We start from the raw sequence: 25,220 nt of genomic DNA, 5'->3' as shown, positions 1-25,220 counted from the left end.
TCTAGCATTTAGACAGAACCAAAATGGAACAGTCCATTTCCACAGTTTTTCAGAGCTAAGAAACCAGATTATGTTTAACGAAGGGAGCTTCCCATCACATTCCTAAAGAACCACAGTTACGGTCAATAAGGCAGATTTTCGGTGAGGCGGTGACGAATTGTAAGAACTGGTAGCTACTGGAATTTTCCACAGAACTGCTCCAGCAGAATAGTGATTTTAGCCTCAGCCTTTTCCAACCTACTACCACATTTTACAAGAGGTGGATTTTAACAGTTCAACTGTAACTATGACGGAGTTATTACTTTTTCTATGTGCTATTCACATGTGACACTCCAACCACTTAGACGAAGCTTGCTGTTTCTTCCCTACATTCAGCTCCTTACCGTTACCACTGACACGTCTAGGAGCTATATTTTCTGGTACAGTTCCTCAGAGTTTCTTCAAGTATATGACATTATCAAGGATCTTCGTATCGCAATCCTACACAAATGGGAAGAGGCACAGTCGCTGCCAAAAGGGCAGGTATCATATGATGTGGTGAAAAGATGTTTGAAATTCTGATAAAATAAGCATAAGCTATAGGAGAAAGAACTGTACGAAGTGGCAGCTACTGCGATATTCCATATAGCTGCTCCATGAAAACAGCAATTTTTAACATCAGCCATATCCAACTTTTATGGTTAGACAATGGATGCTTTCTTGCTGCTATTGTGTAGGACTGTTACTGCCACCAATTTGTCATCCCCATGTAAGAGACACGGTTTCTCAGCCCTGATAGGTTTACCTCATAGCTAGCTGTAAAGGCCACCACACACATTCGAAAAAGTTCGTCAACTGGACTCCTTCTTCTACGAAGAATTTGACAGCTGCAAGACATACACTCCTGGAAATGGAAAAAAGAACACATTGACACCGGTGTGTCAGACCCACCATACTTGCTCCGGACACTGCGAGAGGGCTGTACAAGCAATGATCACACGCACGCACAGCGGACACACCAGGAACCGCGGTGTTGGCCGTCGAATGGCGCTAGCTGCGCAGCATTTGTGCACCGCCGCCGTCAGTGTCAGCCAGTTTGCCGTGGCATACGGAGCTCCATCGCAGTCTTTAACACTGGTAGCATGCCGCGACAGCGTGGACGTGAACCGTATGTGCAGTTGACGGACTTTGAGCGAGGGCGTTTAGTGGGCATGCGGGAGGCCGGGTGGACGTACCGCCGAATTGCTCAACACGTGGGGCGTGAGGTCTCCACAGTACATCGATGTTGTCGCCAGTGGTCGGCGGAAGGTGCACGTGCCCGTCGACCTGGGACCGGACCGCAGCGACGCACGGATGCACGCCAAGACCGTAGGATCCTACGCAGTGCCGTAGGGGACCGCACCGCCACTTCCCAGCAAATTAGGGACACTGTTGCTCCTGGGGTATCGGCGAGGACCATTCGCAACCGTCTCCATGAAGCTGGGCTACGGTCCCGCACACCGTTAGGCCGTCTTCCGCTCACGCCCCAACATCGTGCAGCCCGCCTCCAGTGGTGTCGCGACAGGCGTGAATGGAGGGACGAATGGAGACGTGTCGTCTTCAGCGATGAGAGTCGCTTCTGCCTTGGTGCCAATGATGGTCGTATGCGTGTTTGGCGCCGTGCAGGTGAGCGCCACAATCAGGACTGCATACGACCGAGGCACACAGGGCCAACACCCGGCATCATGGTGTGGGGAGCGATCTCCTACACTGGCCGTACACCACTGGTGATCGTCGAGGGGACACTGAATAGTGCACGGTACATCCAAACCGTCATCGAACCCATCGTTCTACCATTCCTAGACCGGCAAGGGAACTTGCTGTTCCAACAGGACAATGCACGTCCGCATGTATCCCGTGCCACCCAACGTGCTCTAGAAGGTGTAAGTCAACTACCCTGGCCAGCAAGATCTCCGGATCTGTCCCCCATTGAGCATGTTTGGGACTGGATGAAGCGTCGTCTCACGCGGTCTGCACGTCCAGCACGAACGCTGGTCCAACTGAGGCGCCAGGTGGAAATGGCATGGCAAGCCGTTCCACAGGACTACATCCAGCATCTCTACGATCGTCTCCATGGGAGAATAGCAGCCTGCATTGCTGCGAAAGGTGGATATACACTGTACTAGTGCCGACATTGTGCATGCTCCGTTGCCTGTGTCTATGTGCCTGTGGTTCTGTCAGTGTGATCATGTGATGTATCTGACCCCAGGAATGTGTCAATAAAGTTTCCCCTTCCTGGGACAATGAATTCACGGTGTTCTTATTTCAATTTTCAGGAGTGTATTAGAAGAGAATAAGCAGACATGATGAATCATAGACATCTATATACACACTAAATAAATGAATAAAACACACACACACACATACACACACATAAACATGGCGTCTACAGCATGGAGGGGGGGAGGAAGGAAGGAAACCCTCATGAGCTTCACACTACTTGGTACTGCGTAGTCACACATCAAGTCCGGCTACAGCGCTACAATATACCGCCCATCGTGTGAACTGTTTCACCCTGCCTGAAACTGAATCCGAGTAGAGCATTCTAGTCTACCAGCTGGCTAGTACGCTGCACCACTCCTTACAAACAATGGGAACTATACAATCTACAGGCAGCTAGTACACTGTAGGAACCCATTCGAAACCTCATGTGAGAACAGCATCCACGTAATGTGCTGCACCATCCATGCATAAGAGTTAGGCTCATGAGGAGCAGTCCTTCCTCTTCTGCCGTAGACACCATAATGTGCATTTGTGTGTGTGTGTGTGGGGGGGGGGGGGTGTTTGTGGGAGGGTGGGTGTGTGGGAGTTGTTCACTTGTTTCAAGTGTTGTTACCTGCGCTCATTTAAAACTATGGAAATGGACTGTTAGAGTTTGATTGTGTCTAAATCCTAGTGATACGGAAGTACACTTCAGAATTAAGTATGGATTGCCTGCGGTCTATATACACAAGTCTGTGATTCATCATGTCTGCTTGTTCTGCTCTGAAGAATCTAGCAGGCTCCAATTTCTTGGCAGAGTGAGGAGTGCAACAGACAGTTTCAAGTTTGTGTAGTGGCATTAGCAGCCTACTGTGTGGTAATTTTAAGTTCATATCTGTAAAGGCTGAGAAACTATGTCTCCTGCACGGGGATGAAATTGTGATGGCAGTAGGAACAGCAGCTAGAAAGCATCTAAAAAGCAGTGATCAAACCACATAAGCTGGAAATGGCTGACGTTAAAATTTGCTATTCTGATAGCGCAGGTGATTGGAATATTGCAGTACCTGCCAGTTCATACACTTCTTTTCCCTACAGCTTATGGTTATTCTCTTGGAATTTCTAACACCTACTCCCCTCCTCATAGAAAATTCACCCTCCTGGCAGCGATTGTGCCACAGACCCGTCCCACGTCAGTAGGAATGAAGTACGAAGATCCTTGATAATGGTAATATGTTGTAAGAAGCTGTGAGAAGCAGTACTCGAAAATAAAACTCTTAGACGTTTGAGGGGTAACGGTATAAGGGATGGATATAGGTCAGAAATAGCACACTTCATATAAGTGGATGGAATATCGCATGTGAATAGCACGCTAGAAAAAGTGATAATTCTGTCTGCCATAGTAACGGCTGACCCTACAACTACACAATAAAATTAATACTTTTTAAAATCTTTAAGAAAAACAGTCGAATGCTTAAAATCACTGGCCAGTAATACATAGCAGCGTCACATACGTCGCCTATTACAAACATATATGCCATGTCCTCTGCCCTGTAGGATGATTTGAAAATAGGTCTCGTCCCGAAACTAGTCATAAAATGAATAAAAAGCAAAAATTTGCAACTTGGACTGGTTTTCCGTTCTACCAAACCATATAGGTTGGAAATGGGTAAATTGACAATCGCTCTTCTGATGGAGCAGTACTCTGTGAAGTATCAGTAACTACCAGTTCTTACAGTTTATCATTGACAGGGCTCAGGAAGTAAATATTCATGTAATCCCAGAGTACGGGAATGATTACAACTCGTTGCAGAAACCACCATAGGAAGCAGGCTCGGTCGGAAACAGTGCTGTTTTCATTTGTACCAGTGGAAACAGACCAACATTTGTATACCAGTTCAGACGGCAGCTGCGGTCCGCAGAGGTCTCCCCAGTCATTTATTGAGCCAATGCGTGTGGGCGACAGTCGACGCATGACACTTGGTCACTGTGGATGACCAACAGACTGTCGCTGTATACGGCGCATGGGTTTCTGTTTTTGGGACCTGTGTGTCTTCGTGGCATATGTAGGAGTTCGTGGCGGTCGATGGCTACATGCAGGATGTGGAAGTCATGATTTTGTTTGGTGCAGGTGATATAGCGTGGTTGGGTATCAGTTTCACGAAGAATTAATTCAAGGTCTCCTCGACAGTAGCAGAGCAGCGTAATTGACCAAGTTCATGGCAATAGTTTCAGTATTTTATGAACTGTAGACCACTCGTGCAGGGTTTAATTGTCAGTGCAATTTGACTGCCGTATGTTTCTTTTAATATATAGAAAATTCCTTTTGCACTGAAAGCCTTGTAACGAATGGTTGTTCTAGGCGCTTCAGTGTGGAACTGAGCAACCGCTACGGCCGCAGGTTCGAATCCTGCCTTAGGCATGGATGTGTGTGAGGTCGTTAGGTTAGCTAGGTTTAAGTAGTTCTAAGTTCTACGGGACTGATGACCTCAGATGTTAAGTCCCATAGAGCTCAGAGCCATTAGAACCAAATGGTTGTATAAAGTGGGAGACAGTGTTCCCTTAACAGCAGCAGCACTTTGGCTGGTAAATTCAATGAGAAACCATCGGCATGCTCCATTCACAAGAAGTTCCATGGCGTCAGGGTGCTACAAGACATCCTTTGTGGTAAGCACAGGAATCCCTACAGACTGGTTCGATTAGTTCATGTGCTGCCCCCTCCCCCGCCATTGATTCTTAAGAGCATCTCCAGACCAGCAGTTCTAGGACATCGAAAATTCCAGCCCTTATCGACTGTAGGACAGTTTTACGAATTCTAGACGTATCGTTAGGACATCCTACCTGCTGTGTGTCTGTGTTTTTTACACTATCTAGGTTTCGAGAAATGTTATGAAATTTCAGACAAGTAATCGTTCTGACTTTCTCGTCTGTGTCTAGAGATCAGTGTGGGTTTCTCGTTGTAGAGCTTTGGATCGAAAAGTGAGCATAAAATACAAACTAAGCTCACTCAGCTTGTTAGAAAAGTGATGAACACTCCAGTGGCAGGTATGCGTGCAGTCTGAATTATTTTTAACATCACTGCAGTTCTCGTTTTTTAACACTCCGTTATTTCTACGTATAAATCAATATAGAGTATTGTTTTACTTATTGTCTTAGACTGTGTCCTTTTACCACCAACTTACAAGTGTAGTAGAGAGATATATTTCGACTTATAGGTGAAGGGAGCGTCCTATGGAGAGTTACTATTTATTCTGAGTGCATCTGCTGCTAGTTTCAAGTGGTATTGTGAATTTCCTGCCATCAGGATAACACCACTTATTTTTGAGCGGTATTTTAATTTTAGGCACTCTTTGTCCACCACTATACATGTTGATAGGTAATTAGGAGCGATCTTTGCTCCAGTTTCCCACCAAAAATAAAAGAAGTACCCTAACCTAAAGTCCCTCTGTAAAAGTGACTGTTTACCGCCATTTCCAGCAGGGGAGGGATAGTGGTGGTGTTGTGTGTGTGTGTGTGGGGGGGGGGGGGGGGTTGGCCGACGAAACAGGAGAGCGCGGAGTTGTGGGGGAGGAGGGGGGCGCCAACAGCGCCCTCTGGTGGATGTAGTGCGAACTAGCTCAGTCGGTCCCTGTACGTTGAGGTGATTAGACATGGCTCCGAGCTAGGGTATTGGAGATGGCCTAATTGAATTATAAAATAAATAAATGAATAAATAAGTAAACCGCTTCCCACCAAAAGTAATTAAATCACACCTACCTAAACTTCCTCTCTGGCAGCTGGACCATTTGCGCCATTAACAGTGGTGACGTCATAGGAGGGGTGCTGATGGGTGACATCATTGGAGTGGAGGGAGGGTTGGGGGGAATTATGTTAAGAGAAGTGCCCCAATTCCTCTATTACTCGCGAAAATTTCCCGCCATTTCCAGGTGTTGGAGGGTGATTGTAGTGTAATTTTTAATAAACTATTTGTCGTTGTGCAGCAGGGCGGGTAATAATTCGTTGTCTTTCTTCGTACTGTTCACTGCTACCTCAGTACGGAGCCAGTTCACCATCCCGTTTCTCTGCGTACATATGTTCCGTTCAGATGGCGTAAAATCAGCGTTGATGAAAACGTCGCCGATACTTGCATAGCAAAGTCCGCGTAAACTATAGTAGCCAGGTATCTTGTAAATTCCGTATGATAATTTTCGGGTTGAAGGTGGTTGATTCTTTCTTTCAGTAAAATCTCAAAATTCTAATACAAGTCCTTTTATTTCCTTTAGCTCAAATGGAAAAACCTGACATCAAGCCCGCATGTAATTAACTAACTAAACTAGTTCACAGTTCATGCAATCTAGATCACAAGCAAAGCAACCAGAAATGCACATAAGTCCGACCCAAATAATTACGCGATCTCTCAGTCAATACTCCACTACTGTATATGAGTTTCACACTCGATCCTTTTCAGTACATCTCTAGTAAAGAAACTGCTCACCAAAAATTTTCCGTATATGTATTCGAAACATGCCAAGCAGAATTTACACACACACGGAAAGTTCACACGCGGTTATCTTTTCAACAAACTAATTCCAAAACTTCCAACTTTCACCAATCTGTCCATAAATGCAACTGCGTTCATGGCAACACAATCTGGACGTGAGAAACCAATTACTTCTTCATTTTACGTATAATGAAGACTGAAAGGTTCAACATGTCCACCACGTCCAACAGCTGACTAGCGACCGCCTTAATGCTGCTTCTACCACACCATATCTATCTAACAGTGTGCAGGAACTGCTTAACTCTGGCCGATCATTTTGGCTGGCCAATCATAAGAATTGTTCGAGATCACTCTCGCGCCAAAACGGGCCTGCTCCAATCACTATTCATAGATGCATTTACGTCATTCCGACATGCAAATACTAATATAATGTTTAACAAAATCAATTAAAAGAAATTTAATCTTGGAATAAATTTTGAAAACGATCTAAACTTTAAACCGATATTTTAGCTCCCTCCTTACAAAAGCAAGTACAGTTAGACATACATCATCAGCAAAGTGGACACAAATATCTTTCCTAGGCTATGATTATGTAACGTATGTCCCATATACAAACTCACATTTGTTCCCCAAAAAAATATAAGACACAAATAAAATATTGTCTGAATTTTATATTAAGAAAAGGAAAAGTAATCAAAGTTTTGTAATTAAATCTTAATTAAATAATTTTGCACACTGAGAGTTCTGGTTATATATTTAAATGATACCAAAAGATAAACTGTTATAGGTCCTAACTGAATTTAATTCCGTAAGTGTGGGTTTTTGACTTTTTAAGTAATTTTCTCTATCTCCGAAACTATGACAGATAGAAGGCTGAAGTTTTTGTGCAATCTTCTCTTGAATAACAGAAACTAGCATAACGATTTTGAATTAGATTGAATTATAATTAGTATACTTCAATAAAATTCTTCTGGGTATCAGACCGCATCGTCATAATTTAAAATGCGCCTACGTTTCGGCCAGCGTTGCAGCTAGCCTTCATCAGGGCCTTACGTTAACTGCTAAATGAACACACTTGGTTCCTTAAATAGCTGCATGAGAAAACCGTGTCGTTACTTGATTGGCAGTAGAGGAGGAGGAGGAGGGGTGAAAGGTATGCTTTATTGGTGTTTCCTTTATTATCTGTCATTGGCTGAAATAGCTGTCAGCCAATGACAGATAATAAAGGAAACACAATAAAGCATACCTTTCACCCCTCCTCCTCCTCCTTTTACAGCCAATCAAGTAAGGACACGGTTTTCTCATGCAGCTATTTAAGGAACCAAGTGTGTTCATTTAGCAGTTGACGTAAGGCCCTGATGAAGGCTAGCTGCAACGCTGGCCGAAACGTTGGCGCATTTTAAATTATGACGATGCGGTCCGATACCCTGAAGAATTTATTGAAGAAGACAACGCCGCGGAAGCCTACGCTTACATATAATTAGTATAGTTTATTTAGATTCATAAGGGGCTTGAATAAAGCTCCTGATAAGTGACACGCTGGTGCGTTCACACGCTGCAGTAGGAACACGTGCACATGACTCATTGCTAGGACACAACTTGCTGTCTCCTTCACAGCCTCTGGCTTCATTACTGTGGGCTGTACTCCAATGTAGACTTACTGCTATAATTATATCGCGCATTAACTCGCGACGTCACAGTTGTATCCCCGTTGCCCAACTTCTAGGGAATGAGGAGGTTGTGCGCAGAATTGAGAAGGAAAGAAATACAGGGAAAACAGTGACAATAAAAAATGAAAGCATGATAGGATATGTGTTAAGACACCAGAGGATAACTTCCATGGTAGCAGAGGAGCGGCAGAGTTCAAAAAGTATATGGGAAACACAGGGAATGGAACACATGCAGCAAATAATTGAGGGCGTAGCTTACAAGGGATACCTCTGAGATGTAGAGGTTGTCGGAGTTGCATTCGTGAAGGGCTGCATCAAGCCAGTCAGGAGATTGATGACTCAACAAAAATAACGTTGTATTTTTTCGGAGTTGTTTCGAATACTACTAAAGAATCTCAAATATTGTGATGGAAATACTGTGATTGAAGGCACTATCCTCACAGAGGAAACAGTTGGAGATGACTCTCTCACCCGCCGTAACCAATGATGCCAACCAATTTATCCATTCATTCTACGCAACTTCTGTTTCCAGCCACGGTAACAATGAACCAGGGTCAAGATCAGAAACAGGGAGGATAGAGATAGAGGTGGTCAAAAATAGGCACAGATGGAGGTGATAGACATAGAGAGAGGGGAAGAACGAGAAGATAGAGAGGCGGACGAGGATCAGGAGGAGAAGAATATGGACGCAGAGAGGGGTGAGAAGTAGGTTAGGACACATATCCAAATCACATACATCTTTAGCAACTACGACGCATAGCTGGATTCGCTAGATAATAATAAAGCATCCATTGTCTAACCATAAAAGGTGGATATGGCTAACGTCAAAAATTGCTGTTTTGATGGAGCAGCTGCCTGGAATATCGCAGCAGCTACCACTTCATACAAAGTTCGCCAGATAATAATAACATCGGTACACATGCGGCCTGAGGTGCCACCCCGCAGTGCGAGTATTGGCCCTTGATCAAAAGCCTTTGAATGACCACTGGTGTAGGCTCTCTGTTACTATTCTTTTTTTTCAGTTATTACAGATATGTTACAGTGGAGTACTACCTGTAGCTGTGGTATATTACAGTTCTTCTTGCTATGATAGACACATGCACGTACTTACTTTCAACTAGATTATGATAATTCTCTTTACGAATATTGTGATATGTTTGTCGTATCGGTCTAGGTGCCGGAAGGTGGTGGACTGCACTGAAAGTTGAAAAAACTCTAATACATAGATTTAATGCAACTGTTGCTGCTACACAATCCAACAAAGTTTTCCGGGAGGTTTCCCTTGATCAGCACGCCATGATTGTTTTAATACTCATGTACAAAATTAGAGATCTCACTTTCTTCATACCATCATGTAGAGTTCTGTACTGTGAAATGAAAGACCACTTATGGCTGCATGATACACACAAGTATTCAGGTAAATGGAAGCATATTCTTTAGATTGCGACGTGACGATATGTCATACATCACATGTCGAAATTTTATTTCTGACTTTATTTTCCCCTGGCCACACAACGTACATGTTAAGATGCCTTTCCAATTTCTTTTTAGAAGTCAAGTAGGTAGAAAGAAATCAGAGAGTCGATGTAGTTGTGTTTGGAATCGCGCACCAGTTACACAAAGAAATGAGCCATTCGCAGTATTTTCTGTTAAAATCACTAACGGTTTGTTATCGAATATCTTTTCCGAATTATCCGTAGGAATACTGTAAAACACTTCGTAATGAATTCTGGGTATATAGCATGTGAAATTTACGAAATTCGTTTTCGGAGTTTATGTGTGCTTCGTAAGGGTTGGTACAGAGTAAATCAGTGAATATATCGACGTTAAAACAGCGGGAAATTGTACACTACTGGCGACTACAATGTAGATGATAAACGGGTATTCATTGGACAATATATTATACTAGGAACTGACATGTCATTATATTTTCACGCAATTTGGGTGCATAGATCCTGAGAAATCAGTACCCAGAAAAACCACCTCTAGCCGTAATAACGGCCTTGATACGCCTGGGCATTGAGTCAAACAGAGCTAGGATGGCGTGTACAGGTACAGCAGCTCATGCATCTTCAACACGTTACCACAGTTCATCAAGAGTACTGACTGGCGTATTGTGACGAGCCAGTTGCTCGGCCACCACTGACCAGACGTTCTCAATTGGTGAGAGATCTGGAGTACGTGCTGGCCAGGGCAGCAGTTGAACATTTTCTGTATCCAGAAAGGCCTGTACAGGACCTGTAACATGTGGCCGTGCATTATCCCGTTGAAATGTGGGGTTTCGCAGCGATCGAATGAAGGGCAGAGCCACGGGTCGTAACATCTGAAAAGTAACGTCCACTGTTCAAAGTGCCATCAATTCGAACAAGAAGTGACCGAGACGCGTAACCAATGGCACTCCATACCATCACGCCCGGTGATACGCCAGTGTGGCGATGACAAATACACGCTTCCAAGCCGGCCGAAGTGGCCGTGCGGTTAAAGGCGCTGCAGTCTGGAACCGCAAGACCGCTACGGTCGCAGGTTCGAATCCTGCCTCGGGCATGGATGTTTGTGATGTCCTTAGGTTAGTTAGGTTTAACTAGTTCTAAGTTCTAGGGGACTAATGACCTCAGCAGTTGAGTCCCATAGTGCTCAGAGCCATTTGGACCACGCTTCCAATGTGCGTTCACTGCGATGTCGCCAAACACGGATGCGACCATCAAGGTGCTGTAAACAGAATCTGGATTCATCCGAAAAAATGACGTTTTGCGATTCATGCACCCAGCTTCGTCGGTGAGTACACCATCGCAGGCGCTCCTGTCTGTGATGCAGCGCCAAGGGTTACTGCAGCCATGGTCTCCGAGCTGATAGTCCATGCTGCTGCAAACGTCGTCGAACTGTTCTTGCTGATTGTTGTTGTCTTCTAAACGTCCCCATCTGTTGACTCAGGGATCAAAACGTGGCTGCACGATCCGTTACAGCCATGCGGATAAGATGCCTGTCATCTCGACTGCTAATGATACGAGGCCGTTGGTATCCAGCACGGTGTTCCGTATTACCCTCCAGAACCCACTGATTCCATATTCTGCTAACAGTCATTGGATCTCGACCAAGGCGAGCAGCAATGTCGCGATGCGATAAACCGCAATTGCGATAGGCTACAATCCGACGTTTATCAAAGTCGTAAACGTGATGGTACGTATTTCATCTCCTTACACGAGGCATCACACAACGTTTCACCAGGCAACGCCGGTCAACTGCTGTTTGTGTATGAGAAATTGGTTGGGAGCTTTCCTCATGTCAGAACGTTGTAAGTGTCGCCACCGGTGCCAACCTTGTGTGAATGCTCTGAAAAGCTAGTCATTTGCATATCACAACATCCTCTTTCTGTCGGTTAATTTTCGCGTCTGCAGCACGTTATCTTCGTGGTGTAGCACTTTTTATGTCTAGTAATGTATTAGGTACCCAAAGTACTAAAAATTAGTGGCAACTATGTGTAGAATATTGATAAATTCCTTTATGGCAAATTCCATGTCTCTTCTTGGAATGCGTAGTACTGCAGTGAAATGTTAACAATTTCGAAGCTCTCTGCACAGGAAAACGGGGTGGACAAAAATATGGGACCACCGCAAGAAATGTGTGCCTAAAAAAGAGTACAAATGCTAGCCAAGCCTGCATGTGCACTGTCGTATTTGATCACAAATGACATGTGTAAATGTCTTCAATACATTTCAAGTGCCAACCGTAGACAGAACATTGTTCTGTGTAGTTGTGAGTGCATTATACAGGATCGAAGTGAATTCGAAGGTGGGCAAATTGTTGGTGCTCGTATGCTTCTGGAACCATGAGGCCGAATTATCTGGTGTCCCAAGAGGCACATTATCGAAAATATAGGGAAAATGGGAAAACATCATCCACTAAGTCACAAATCGGACGAAAATATGCACCAAGTGATAGAGACAAGCATTCATTTAAGAGATTGTGACGAAACGTAAGAGGACGACAGATGAAAAAGTTACTGCGGAACTGAGTGTCGCATTCGGACCAAAACAACAAGAACGGAGCTGGGGAAGCGGGAAATTTCGGGGCGAGCTGAAATTACAAAAAAATTCATCAGTGATGCAAACGCCAATGTGTTGGGGGGGGGGGGGGGGGGGGGGGATTTCAGATATTATTTGAGCAGCCACATCTTGATGTTCTATGGATCTCAACTTCGAACTAGTTTCAAGGATTATGTGACCATTTTGGCTGACCACGTCCATTCCGTTGAATGATATTTGTTCCCTAGGGATGAGGTTGTTTTCAAAGATGGTAGGGCTCTGTTAACAAAGCTCGCATCGCCTAACACTGGCATTGCGAACACGAGGATCGAGTGTCGCATCTCCACTGGCTGCCACAGTCGCCAGATTTCAATATTATTGAGCCTCTGATTAATCGGAGAGAAAGGTGCATTATCACTACCAACCTCCACCATCGTTACTTGAACTTACATCTATTTTGGCAGGAAGAATGGAATAATGTTTCCCTCATACCATTAGGATCTGCAGTTTTCCATCCCGAGACAATTGGAAGCTGTCTTGAATGCTAACAGTTTACCTCCCCTGTTTTAGGCATAGTAAAGAGTTTTGTTTTTTGTGTTTCCACATATTTGCGCATTCCCTGACCTTTCTGATTATAGTGTAGTACTTTTTCAGCATGTCATTTACTTAAATATGGTTGCCATTTAGATGAAAATTTGAAGACTCTTTTTGGAGGAGGACGAACAAATATATTATCAGCTTTCCTCTCCTCGAGCTGACGTGGTCACAAGTTGTAACAATGTCATCCTGAAATAACAAGCAAGTTTAGCTTTAGCAACATTGAAAGCAAGATTAATAAACCAAAAGAGTCCAATGTCACTCATTACATCGAAAATAAGTGAATAGTGTGTGAATATAAATAATTTGTACAGCGTATGCATAGTGATGTGAAAATAGTCTGGTAAATATAGATAAACTGAACACCAACTAGCGTCCTAATTTTAATTAATAATGTGTAACAATATCCCTGTTAAGTACATTACATTTGCTCACTACTATAAAATGCATCTGAGTGTGTGTGTTAATAAGTAATTCGTATCTGTTTTATTTAGCTTTCTGAAATATAGATACGGGTCTGTAATTTGTATGTTATTTTAGAATAACCTTTAACCTCTTTGTATCCAGTGTTGATCACATCTTGCGAAACTACGTGTGTTTATACGTGAGTAAATAGTTTGTAATTTGGCTATTATCAGACAGGCTCCTAGACTCTTTCAAGTAACAGTAACTGCGAGACGGAGAATGCGAAACGTATGAGACTTTATAAGTAACTAGCGAACCTATCAATGTATCGCTATTGCTAAATATGTATGAGAATGGTATGTAAGTCCTAGTCTCTTTCTTTCCCGTCTCTCTGGCCTTCTTCTCCTCAGCCCTCTCTGTATTTCCTCCGGCTCCCTCTTTATATCAATAGCCTTCTCCCCCCACCCCAACCCTGTTTCTCTCCTCTCTCTCCCCCCCCCCCCCCCCTCTCGGTCATCATTAGCATTGTTTATTGTAATTGCCAACATAACCTTGATCTGGAACTGAAGTCACTTAAAATGAATGGGTAAATCGGTTGGGATCATTGGTACACAGAGTATGAGTGTCATCCGCTCTTTAGGGATCTGTGGGGGTAGAGACCTCAATGACAGTTTTTCGCATAGTTTTTCTCTGCAAATAGATGTGGTTACAAAACTCCCAACGATTCAAATTGCCTAGTGTTTGTAAGTAGGCTGTTTAGGTTTTTATATTGATAACGCCACGTAGCGCTCTGTATGAAAATCACTGGGTGTGCTGTGTGCAGTCTGTGGCTGGTTTGCATTGTTGTTTGCTATTGTAGTGTTGGGTAGCAGGATGTTAACAGCGCGTAGCGTTGGGCAGTTGGAGGTGAGCCGTCAGCAGTGGTGGATGTGGGGATGTGAGATGGCGGATTTTTGAGAGCGGATGATCTGGACGTGTGTCCATCAGAGACAGCACATTTGTAAGACAGAATTTCATCAACTGCTATATATATTATGACTTTTGAACACTATTAAGGTAAATACATTGTTTGTTCTCTATCAAAATCTTTCATTTGCTAACTATGCCTATCAGTAGATAGTGCCTTCAGTAGTTTGAATCTTTTATTTAGCTGGCAGTAGTGGCGCTCACTGTATTGCAGTAGTTCGAGTAACGAAGGTTTTTGTGAGGTAAGAATTCATGAAAGGTATAGGTTATTGTTAGTCAGAGTTATTCTTTTGTAGGGATTACTGAAAGTCAGATTGCGTTGCGCTAAAAATATGTTGTATCACTTTATTGAATGTCTGAGTACATTTAGTTTTGCTCAGCTGTTTGAAGATCAAATAACGAATGATGTTTATCAACACAATCATTCATTAATTTTTCTAAGGGGACGTTTTATATTATTCTAATGATACAATGATAATTCATATATACAACTTTCCTGTTCTTTGTTGAAATCGACTGAGAGAGAAAAACAAAACAATCTTCGTTTAAAATTACATTCATGGTGAAAGAATATGCACGGTGAACATTAATACACTCCTGGAAATGGAAAAAAGAACACATTGACACCGGTGTGTCAGACCCACCATACTTTCTCCGGACACTGCGAGAGGGCTGTACAAGCAATGATCACACGCACGGCACAGCGGACACACCAGGAACCGCGGTGTTCGCCGTCGAATGGCACTAGCTGCGCAGCATTTGTGCACCGCCGCCGTCAGTGTCAGCCAGTTTTCCGTGGCATACGGAGCTCCATCGCAGTCTTTAACACTGGTAGCATGCCGCGACAGCGTGGACGTGCGCCGTATGTGCAGTTGACGGACTTTGAGCGAGGGCGTATAGTGGGCATGCGGAAGGCCGGGAGGACGTACCGCCGTATTGCTCAACACGTGGGGCGTGAGGTCTCCACAGTACATCGATGTTGTCGCCAGTGGTCGGCGGAAGGTGCACGTGCCCGTCGACCTGGGACCGGACCGCAGCGACGCACAGATTCACGCCAAGACCGTAGGATCCTACGCAGTGCCGTAGGGGACCGCACCGCCACTTCCCAGCAAATTAGGGACACTGTTGCTCCTGGGGTATCGGCGAGGACCATTCGCAACCGTCTCCATGAAGCTGGGCTACGGTCCCGCACACCGTTAGGCCGTCTTCCGCTCACGCCCCAACATCGTGCAGCCCGCCTCCAGTGGTGTCGCGACAGGCGTGAATGGAGGGACGAATGGAGACGTGTCGTCTTCAGCGATGAGAGTCGCTTCTGCCTTGGTGCCAATGATGGTCGTATGCGTGTTTGGCGCCGTGCAGTTGAGCGCCACAATCAGGACTGCATACGACCGAGGCACACAGGGCCAACACCCGGCATCATGGTGTGGGGAGCGATCTCCTACACTGGCCGTACACCACTGGTGATCGTCGAGGGGACACTGAATAGTGCACGGTGCATACAAACCGTCATCGAACCCATCGTTCTACCATTCCTAGACCGGCAAGGGAACTTGCTGTTCCAACAGGACAATGCACGTCCGCATGTATCCCGTGCCACCCAACGTGCTCTAGAAGGTGTAAGTCAACTACCCTGGCCAGCAAGATCTCCGGATCTGTCCCCCATTGAGCATGTTTGGGACAGGATGAAGCGTTGTCTCACGCGGTCTGCACGTCCAGCACGAACGCTGGTCCAACTGAAGCGCCAGGTGGAAATGGCATGGCAAGCCGTTCTACAGGACTACATCCAGCATCTCTACGATCGTCTCCATGGGAGAATAGCAGCCTGCATTGCTGCGAAAGGTGGATATACACTGTACTAGTGCCGACATTGTGCATGCTCTGTTGCCTGTGTCTATGTGCCTGTGGTTCTGTCAGTGTGATCATGTGATGTATCTGACCCCAGGAATGTGTCAATAAAGTTTCCCCTTCCTGGGACAATGAATTCATGGTGTTCTTATTTCAATTTCCAGGAGTGTATAACGGACAAACTACAGGGACAGGTTCTTGACTGTAAGTGATAGGAAAAGTCCCTATGAACACGTGACCGTAAATGCATCGTTGCCACGGTAGATGCCACCAGCGGCCGGCCGGAGTGGCCGTGAGGTTCTAGGTGCTACAGTCTGTAACCGATCGACCGCTACGGCGCAGCTTCGAATCCTGCCTCGGGCATGGATGTGTGTGATGTCCTTAGGTTAGTTAGGTTCAATTAGTTGTAAGTTCTAGGCGACTGGTGACCTCAGAATTTAAGTTTCATAGTGCTCAGAGCCATTTGAACAATTTTTTGCCGCCAACGAATGACAGTTGCTCTTACCACGTGCCGTATGTTCCTTGTGTGACGCAGGCTGTGTGATTCGCGCTTTGATTCGCGCAGCGTACTGTAAAGAGGACGGTACGGTCGCAGGTTCGAATCCTGCCTCGGGAATGGATGTGTGTGATGTCCTTAGGTTAGTTAGGTTTAAGTAGTTCTAAGTTCTAGGGGACTTATGACCACAGCAGTTGAGTCCCATAGTGCTCAGAGCTATTTTTTTCGTAAAGAGGACTGGTGACAGAAATCTCATAACTGTGATGGTCTGGTGCAAAAGCCATCGATAAAATCCCACCCGTATAGGGATATTCGCTGCTGATAATCATTGCACTCGTTGGAGGTGATACGGATAGCAGCGGTTGTCATGCAGGATACACACAATCGTACTTTGGCTTACACCATGTTGGCTCCTCCGTCTAAATACCGCGTAGAAACCGATTCTCCGTATAAGGTACACGGACCGTCTGCCACCTCCTTGCACCCTCATCTGTCGGAAAGGAGTCTTGATCACAAAAATGCCCAAAATGGGCTTCAAATGCTGTGTGACGTGGCTGGTGTGTGTCTTTGGTATAGCTATACTGCCTCTCCACCGTTTCAATCTGCTTGGTCGCACACAGACACAATCTTGGCTTGTTCCCGACATGAGTACCAAAACACTCTGCTGCGCGCTGTAGGCTGTAAACCACACAGCCTGCAACTCAAAAAGATCACACGGCACGTAATCAGAGGAACTGTCATCCGACAGCGGAGTCTACTGGGGCAACGATGTTTTTCGGACATATGTCCCTCAGACTTTTTTCCTCCATTTCCTTTCAGGAATCAGTCCCTGCAGTTTGTTCGTTTTATTAATGTTCACCCTGTATATGGGAGATACCGTTCGTCCAATTGTTTAGAAGGCCTGGCATCGTAGTTAAAACTGACGGCGAGAAGGAAAATGAACCCACACGTTTTCACATTATGGAACAGCTTTTGCTTACACGTAGTCGGTGTTAACAGAAAACCTGTTCATTGTTTTTTAAAAGAACTTGTAGCCTATGTCCTCCTGAATGTATATTAGAGTATCGTCTGAAAATTTGAAGTAAATCGCTCAAGATCATTTTGAGTCTTTTGCCAACAACTTTCTTAATATAGATTTATAGACTACATATATTTCCAAATATAAGGCATATCTCCGTCCAAATGGTTATTAGCATGTCATGTGAAAATCTGAAGTTAAATGATCAAGAAATTTTTGTTAACCGTAGATTATCTCTCTCTCTCTCTCTCTCTCTCTCTCTCTCTGCCTAACCCGCTAAGCCATCGAACACCACGTGCAAGGTATTGCTATTCTCTTGCTCGCTTTGAGCGAAATGTTAGTTTCACAGAAAAAATAAGCAGGACATTTTTACAGAAAATTTAAAGTACTTTTGGCTAGAGGCCATAGTTCTCGAATTACTGAGTAGAAAGGTACGAAAGTGACCTTAAAATCAGTTTTTATTGAAATGTATAACTATGTCGGTCCAAAAGTTTGTTAGAATGTCATGTACACTACTGGCCAGAGATCTGGAGAATGTGCTGGCCAGGGCAGCAGTCGAACATTATCTGTATCCAAAAAGGCCCTTACAGGACCTGCAACATGCGGTCGTGCATAATCCTGATGAAATGTAGGGTTTCGCAGGGATCGAATGAAGGGTAGAGCCACGGATCGTAACACATCTCAAATGTAACGTCCACTGATCAAACTGCCGTCAATGCGAACAAGAGGTGACCAAGACGTGTAACCAATGGCACCTCATACCATCACGCCAGCTGATACGCCAGTATGTCGATGACGAATACACGCTTCCATTGTGTGTTCACCGCTATGTCGCCAAACACGGATGCGACCATCATTATGCTGTAAGCAGAATCTGGATTCATCCGAAAAAATGACGTTTTGCCATTCGTGCACGCAGGTTCGTCGGTGAGTACACCATCGCAGGCGCTCCTGTCTGTGATGCAGCGCCAAGGGTAACTGCAGCCATGGTCTCCGAGCTGATAGTCCATGCTGCTTCAAACGTCGTCGAACTGTTCGTGCAGATGGTTGTTGTCTTGCAAAAGTCCAAATTTATTGACGCAGGGGTCGAGACATGGCTGCACGAACCGTTACAGCCATGCGGAAAAGATGCCTGTGATCTCGACTGCTAGTGAGACGAGGCCGTTGGGATCCAGCACAGCGTTCCGTATTACCCTCCTGAACCCCCCGATTCCATATTCTGCTAACAGTCATTGGATCACGACCAACGCGAGCAGCAATGTCGCGATACGATAAGCCGCAATCGCGATACGCTACAATCCGACCTTTATCAAAGTCGGAAACCTGATGGTATGCATTTCTCCTCCTTACACGAGGCATCACAAAAACATTACACCAGGCAACGCCGGTCAGCAGCTGTTTGTGTATGAGAAATCGGTTGGACACTTTCCTCATTTCAGCACGTTGTAGGTGTTGCCACTGGCACCAACCTTGTGTGAATGCTCTGAAAAGCTAATCATTTGCATATCGCATCATCTTCTTCGTGTCGGTTAAAATTTTGCGTCTTTTGCACGTCATCTTCGTGGTGTAGCAATTTTAATGGTCAGTAGTGTATAAATCTGAAGTACATCGATCACGATCAAGTACTTCTCGAGATGACTGTCAACAGTATTTCACCTTTGTGTGTTCTTTAAATACATGTATTAAAAGTATGTGACCTTTGTCCATCTGAACGTTAATTAGTCTACCATATATAACTTGAAGTAAATCAGTCAGGAACTATTGGAGAGTTTTGGTAACATCCTTAAACATCGACTTGTCTTTATAGAGTCGTATAGTTTAATATGTATATTTATATACGATATATAATGAAATATATTAGAATTTCATGTAACTGAAGTAGATCAGTCACAAACTTTTCGATATTTCTGATAATGATGTTAAACGACTACTTGTATTTATTCACTAGTAAAGGAGACAATCAGGAATCAATATTAATGCAGTATGGCTACAGTAATGTTGCACAGTAATAAATAATCGTAATTGGTAACTTTTCGAATAATAATAATGTCGTGTGACTAGGGCCTCCCGTCGGGCAGACCGTTCGCCGGGTGCAAGTCTCGATTTGATGCAACTTCTGGGATTTGCGCTTCGATGGGGATGAAATGATGATGATTAGGATAACACAACACCCAGTCCCTGAGTGGACAAAGTCTCCGACCCAGCCGGGAATCGAACCCGGGACCTTAGGATTAACATTCCGTCGCGCTGACCACTCAGCTGCTGGGGGCGGACACTTTCGAGTAATGAGTGTCATGATTCTGCCGCAGTAATCAGTCATAGTTCTACTACCGTTAAGCCATCTTACAACTATCAACAGTAAGATTTGCTGTTGTATAGAAAAAAATATTTCTATCCACACAAGCTATATTCTTGCCCGAGAGTAATTATAACGCTAATAGTAACCCCGGCTTTAAATTGTTTGTGTATCCTTGAGTACAACGTAGCTAAATCTGGATGTTGTCGGCAGTACTATTAACTAGGCGACCAACTGCTCGCAAGTAGTCCAACGATACGCCGCCAGTGGCTAGAAAACTACATTATGAATGATAATTTTGCCAGGATCACACTTCATTTGCACCACTGATTCAGCGTAAAACTGCTTTGCAAATGTGTATAAGATATGTTGCACTTTTGCTGGGCATAATCTTGCAGGTACTTTACGTTTAACGTAGACTATCTGATCACACACCTCTTTAACGCGGGAATGACGAGTAGATGTCACAACAGGCGAACCTGCCAGTGTAAAAGGAGTAGTTGTCTGAAGAGAAACGGTGACACCAGAATGACTCGCTCAGTAGAGCTCACTGAGAAAACGTTTCCTTGTAGTGGATGTCGCCGCCACTTCGCATTCACATTTCAACACTTCTAAAGCTTCCCAACTGGACTGATGATGATGTGCCTGTGAAGTGGAAACCCTTAGGAACATACATACATAAACCAAGGCTCATGTTCTGACGGAGAGAAACCGACGAGCTTTGGTGAGGTTAGCTGTGCAAAATCGCAAGAAATGAGTGGAATGAATCTCTCGTGAATCCGAAAGCCCTACCAGCAAACTAGCTAACTCAATAACTGTGCGCAGGGAGTTTAAAAAAGAAAGGGTTACAACAGCCAAGCCGTTTCTTTTAAGCCTCACATTTCTGCAGTCATTGCTGAGCAACGCTTAAGATGGGGTAAAGAGTGACGCCACTGGGAACTAGTAATTTGAAGTGATAAATCACGCTATAGCCCGTGGCAAATCGACGGATAAACTTGGGTTTGGAGAATGCCTGCAGAACGTTACTTGTCATCATGTGTTGTGCAAACAACGAAGTGCAAAGGCGGTGGTGTTACAGAAGAGGGGTGCTTTTCATGATTGGGTTATGATTCCCCTATTGGGCTTACGAACACGCTAAATGCAGGAGGATGTGCACAGCGCACTGTAGAGGAACTGTTCGGAAACGATGTTTGTAACGGCGGTTATAAAGCGGAATCTATGGGGCAATATTTCCTGGACAGTAACATTCTTGTAATGGATTGGCCTCTCCAGAGTCCAGACCCAAACCGAATGGTACACCTTGGAGATGAGTTAGGATGCCAGCTTCAAATGGTTCAAATGGCTCTAAGCACTATGGGACTTAACATCTGATGTCATCAGTCCCCTAGACTTAGAACTACTTAAATCTAACTAACCTAAGGACAGCACACACATCCACGCCCAAGGCAGGATTCGAACCTGCAACCGTAGCAGCAGCGCGGTTCTGTAATGAAGAGTCTAGAACTGCTCGGTCACAGCGGCCGACGGGTCAACTTCGCTCCAGAACCCAGGGTCTAAGAACACTATCTTCTCTGGTTTTCGGCTCTGAAGTAAGAATGGGCAGCTATTCCGCCAAAGACCTTCAGACACCTCACTGAGCCTCCAGCAGACTTCAAGCCGTCACAGGGTGGACGCACATCATATTAACGTCCATTACCGTTGTCCGGTTTCTTTTGATCTGATAGTATGTTGCTAGTCCGATTTCCGGAAATAAAAAGAGTAAAAATTAAAGCTTCATTCTGAAAAACTAACAGTAAAACTATAGCCCAACGAGATCTGTACACTATTTGAAGACAATCGGTTAACTTTTTTTATAATGTCCATTAGAGACACAGGGAAATAAGCTTTAAAAAAGTAACAGTTTTTGGTAATAAGCATTCCCTAAATGAAGTATTTGAACTCAGTTGTTGACAGAAGTATTTAGCAGAAACTGTTGGAAAGAATGATTCAGCATGTATAAAAATCAAAACATTAACTTGTGAAATTAAAAGCAAAGGCTTCAACATTAAGTGTGTAAAAGTAATTACACTCGTTCATACAGACGAAAGAACGAATGGCTGGAAAGAGTACAATGAAGGCATCTGGGAGGGGCGTGAAGTGTCTGAGGGAGTCGATATGGAACATAGGAGATCCAGTATTACAACACTTGTGATCAAGTAAAGCGGAAGGCACAGGCAGCTTTCCTTCGGTAATCCTGAGATCATTGGGGACGTAGTAACAACGTAACGATTAAAGTCGAAGTATAGAGTCTATGAGACTGGAGTCATGCTATTAAACTTTCTAAAAAATATCATCCACAAATCCAAAAGATAGTAGGGGCACGTATTTCCTATTCATTTTACAATTGCCGACGGCAGAAAGCGGAACTAACCTTAGTCTGCATACTGACGAGGCCGAAGTTGTCCGAAAATACTCGACAGTACACGAATGACTCATGTGGCTCGGCATTTTTTTTTTTTTTTTTCGTCAACAGTCTACTGACTGGTTTGATGCGGCCTGCCACGTATTCCTTTCCTGTGATAACCTCTTCATCTCAGAGTAGCACTTGCAACCTACGTCCTCAATTATTTGCTTGACGCATTCCAGTCTCTGTCTTCCTCTACAGTTTTTGCCCTCTGCAGCTCCCTCTAGTACCATCGAAGTCATTCCCTCATGTCTTAGCAGATGTCCTATCATCCTGTCCCTTCTCCTTATCAGTGTTTTCCACATATTCCTCTCCTCTCCGATTCTGCATAGAACCTCTTCATTCCTTACCTTATCAGTCCACCTAACTTTCAACATTCTTCTACAGCACCACATCTCTAATGCTTCGATTCTCTTCTGTTCCGGTTTTCCCACAGTCCATGTTTCACTACCATACAATGCTGTACTCCAGACGTACATCCTCACAAATTTCTTCTTCAAATTAAGGCCGGTATTTGATATTAGTAGACTTCCCTTGGCCAGAAATGCCTGTTTTGCCATAGCGAGTCTGCTTTTGATGTCCTTCTTGCTCCGCCCGTCATTGGTTATTTTACTGCCTAGGTAGCAGAATTCCTTAACTTCATTGACTTCGTGACCATCAATCCTGATGTTAAGTTTCTCGCTGTTCTCATTTCTATTACTTCTCATTACCTTCGTCTTTCTCCGATTTACTCTCAAACCATACTGTGTACTCATTAGACTGTTCATTCCGTTCAGCAGATCATTTAATTCTTATTCACTGTCACTCAGGATAGCAATGTCATCAGCGAATCGTATCATTGATATCCTTTCACCTTGTATTTTAATTCCACTCGTGAACCTTTCGTTTATTTCCATCATTGCTTCCTCGATGTACAGATTGAAGAGTAGGGGCGAAAGGCTACAGCCTTGCCTTACACCCTTCTTAATACAAGCACTTCGTTCTTGATCGTCCACATATTGTATATGACCCGTCTCTCCCTATAGCTTACCCCTACTTTTTTCATATTCTCGAACAGCTTGCACCATTTTATATTGTCGAAAGCTTTTTCCAGGTCGACAAATCCTATGAAAGTGTCTTGATTTTTCTTTAGCCTTGCTTCCATTATTAGCCGTAACGTCAGAATTGCCTCTCTCGTCCCTTTACTTTTCCTAAAGGCAAACTAATCGTCACCTAGCGTATTCTCAATTTTCTTTTCCATTCGTCTGTATATTATTCTTGTAAGCAGCTTCGATGCATGAGCTGTTAAGCCTATTGTGCGATAATTCTCGCACTTGTCAGCTCTTGCCGTCTTCGGAAGTGTGTGGATGATGCCTTTCCGAAAGTCAGATGGTATGTCGCCAGACTTATATATTCTACACACCAACGTGAATAGTCTTTTTGTTGCCACTTCCCCCAATGATTTTAGAAATTCTGATGGAATGTTATCTATCCCTTCTGCCTTATTTGACCGTAAATCCTCCAAAGCTCTTTTAAATTCCGATTCTAATACTGGATCCCCTATCTCTTCTAAATTGACTCCTGTTTCTTCTTCTATCACATCAGACAAATCTTCACCCTCATAGAGGCTTTCAATGTATTCCTTCCACCTATCTGCTCTCTCCTCTCCATTTAACAGTGGAATTCCCGTTGCACTCTTAATGTTACCACCGTTGCTTTTAATGTCACCAAAGGTTGTTTTGACTTTCCTGTATGCTGAGCCTGTCCTTCCGACAATCATGTCTTTTTCGATGTCTTCACGTTTTTCCTGCAGCCATTTCGTCTTAGCTTCCCTGCACTTCCTATTTATTTCATTCCTTAGCGACTTGTATTTCTGTATTCCTGATTTTCCCGGAACATGTTTGTACTTCCTCCTCTCATCAATCAACTGAAGTATTTCTTCTTATACCCATGGTTTCTTCGTAGCTACCTTCTTTGTACCTATGTTTTCCTTCCAAACTTCTGTGATGGCACTTTTTAGAGATGTCCATTCCTCTTCAACTTTACTGCCTACTGCGCTATTCCTTATTGCTGTATCTATAGCGTTAGAGAACTTCAAACGTATCTCGTCATTCCTTGGTACTTCCGTATCCCACTTCCTTGCGTATTGAATCTTCCTGACTAATGTCTTGAACTTCAGCCTACTCTTCATCACTACTATATCGTGATCTGAGTCTATATCTGCTCCTGGGTACGCCTTACAATCCAGTATCAGATTTCGGAATCTCTGTCTGACCATGATGTAATCTAATGGATATCTTCCCGTATCTCCCGGCCTTTTCCAAGTATACCTTCTCCTCTTGTGATTCTAGAACAGGGTTTTCGCTATTACTAGGTGAAACTTGTTACAGAACTCAACTAGTCTTTCTCCTCTTTCATTCCTTGTCCCAAGGCTATATTCTCCTGTAACCTTTTCTTTTACTCCTTTCCCTACAACTTCATTCCAGTCGCCCATGACTATTAGATTTTCGTTCCCCTTTACATACTGCATTACCCTTTCAATATCCTCATACACTTTCTCTATCTGTTCATCTTCAACTTGCGACGTCGGAATGTATACCTGAACTATAGTTGTCGGTGTTTTGCTCTGCTGTCGATTCTGATTAGAACAACCCGGTCACTGAACTGTTCACAGTAACACACCCTCTGCCCTACCTTCCTATTCATAACGAATCCTACACCTGTTATACCATTTTATGCTTCTGTTGATATTACTCGATACTCATCTGATCAGAAATCCTTGTCTT

The sequence above is a fragment of the Schistocerca serialis genome, chromosome 6, assembly GCF_023864345.2.
Source record: "Schistocerca serialis cubense isolate TAMUIC-IGC-003099 chromosome 6, iqSchSeri2.2, whole genome shotgun sequence".
In the NCBI taxonomy this organism is placed as follows: Eukaryota; Metazoa; Arthropoda; class Insecta; order Orthoptera; family Acrididae; genus Schistocerca; species Schistocerca serialis.
This window is presented reverse-complemented; position numbering follows the sequence as displayed.